This window comes from Cyprinodon tularosa, unplaced genomic scaffold, assembly GCF_016077235.1.
Source record: "Cyprinodon tularosa strain WSP-4 unplaced genomic scaffold, ASM1607723v1 ctg175, whole genome shotgun sequence".
Lineage (NCBI taxonomy): Eukaryota > Metazoa > Chordata > Actinopteri > Cyprinodontiformes > Cyprinodontidae > Cyprinodon > Cyprinodon tularosa.
This window is the reverse complement of record NW_024038574.1, coordinates 528,637-530,786: the sequence shown is the minus strand read 5'-3', so window position 1 is coordinate 530,786 and position 2,150 is coordinate 528,637. Positions and strand designations below refer to the sequence as shown.

The window sequence follows — 2,150 nt, the reverse complement described above, 5'->3', positions numbered from 1 at the left end:
GAATTCTGGATGATAACTTCTTTATACGTAATTGTCTTAATTTTAATAACTAATGGCAGCTGTGTCAAATTTAACTTTGCATGCTATTGAAAAACTTTTTTTTTTTTGGTATGTGGTGAACAACAAATTCGTGCAGCATTTATCCAACCACAAAGAAATTGTCTTGATGAAAACTATTTTGATAGTTTAAAATAAACAAAAGAACCTAATACAGAGGACTCACACTTGTCAGCTTCCCTGGGAAGGCCTATGTGCTGTAGTGTTAATTTCGTTAACGAAAACTAAACGAAAATATTTTCGTCAACGCACATTTTTCACCCAACGAAAACTAGACGAGACGAGACGAAAATCTCCACTAATAAACAATAACTGGGAGTAAATCAGAAATATTTTTCGTTGACTAATAAAGACGAGACGAAAATGCAGTTTGGTAAATAAAGACTGGACTAAAATCTATGGACATTTTAGTTCACGAACAAAGACGAGACGAAAATTACGTATTATTATTTTATGTTTTTTTCAAAACCTATCTCCTGCTCCGCCTCCTCCTCGTCAGCTCCACACACCCACTTTCAAACCTGGAGCGGGCGGCACAGAGTAGCCTACTCCGGGACTCGGGAGAAAGAGGAGACGTGATATATGGACACTTTTTCACTTCATTGAAGTGGAGAACAAAACCAAATGCTTGATTTTAGTCGAAGGGAAGGAATGTGGCCACATGGTAGCTGGAAAAAACACAACCTGAAGAGACACGTCGCAGTTCAACACAAAGACATTACGGTAAGTTAACAGAAATATTGGTGGTGGTTGTTTATAATGTAACATTAATCAACAGCTATAATGTCCTAATGATAAACTAACTGGTGTTGGCTAACTTTCAAAGCATTTAGTATCCAGGCTGGCTATGTTACGTTAGCTTGTTAGCACGTAGCGACCGTAGCCACTTGTTGATAGAACTTAGATATGTTATACTGGCCGGGCAACTATAGTTTCAGTTACATTGCAAGTTTGATTAAAGCAGACAGACGCTTTAGGTAAACTAGGAGCAGCAAGTGAACTATGGTTAACACAAAACACCTCGGCAGCTACACATGTATGCTAAATGCTAAAACCAACTGAAACTATCGGTCTTTGACAGTGTGTATCAGGATAAGAAAAGTAAAATAATATGCCACACATAATTCAGAACAACTTTAACCTAGATTTTCATACACAAAATAGCCATTGCTAGGGGAACCACTGCGGGGATTTGGATGCAAACATCAATATTAATCAATATTAATACAACCAAAATGCATGCACACATAAAAATGTCTGCAATTTATTCCTGCATAAAATGATAGTTACGGTAGGTTGTTTGTATGAGTTTGAAATGGATTGTCAAATGTAGTTTTTACAGAGACTTAGTTTTTGTTAAGGAAAAAAAGAGACCTATATGCTACTTATACACTTGGAATTCCTGTTATGCTGTGCATCTATCCTGACATTGTATTAATTTCTGTTCCAGATTGAAGATACACCGACCAACAACAACCACCCAGAATCAATGACAGGCCAGCTCTACAAGCTTCCTTAATTGCCCACACCAAATACAAAGCTGACTCTCAGGACCAGCAAGCTATGCCTTGTTTCACATAAATACTGTACCTTTATAAACCATGTGAACTAGCTGGCAGGAAAGCACTTTTGTTGTATCAGTTGGAGTTATTTTTTTCACATCATTGATCTCAAATCTATTTATTTCTATCTATTTATTTTATTATTCTATGTGAACTAGCTTTAAACAGCCAGCACTTGTGTTAAGTTCATAAAACACTTTATTTTATTTATTTGTTTCCTTTGTCAGGTGTATTTTATTTGTTTTAATGCAAGCATTTGTGTTTGTGTCTTTAAACCTTAACAATGTTCAAAATAAATATGCAAATATTGTCAGAACATCTTCCATGTCTGCATTTGTTCCTTAAAATAGTGGGGGGGGTTTTATCAAAAAGATGAGAGAAAATGTTGAAATGTGAAATCATTTTAGGAAATGTTAAATATTATCTGCTGACAAAAAAGTAAAAGGTTAAAATTATGTCCTGACTAAAACTAGACTAAAATGTTGACGTTTTTTGTTGACTAAAACTAAACTAATAAAATTATGTTTTCTT

The 2,150-nt window shown here is 35.0% G+C and overlaps 1 long non-coding RNA gene across 1 annotated transcript; it reads left to right on the top strand.

The window, feature by feature from the left end:
• The first annotated feature begins 488 nt into the window (after positions 1–488).
• Positions 489–1,543, top strand: LOC119781331. Its single transcript, XR_005280532.1, has 2 exons — positions 489–780; positions 1,508–1,543. It is a non-coding gene; the product is annotated as an uncharacterized LOC119781331 (long non-coding RNA).
• The last annotated feature ends 607 nt before the right edge of the window (positions 1,544–2,150 follow it).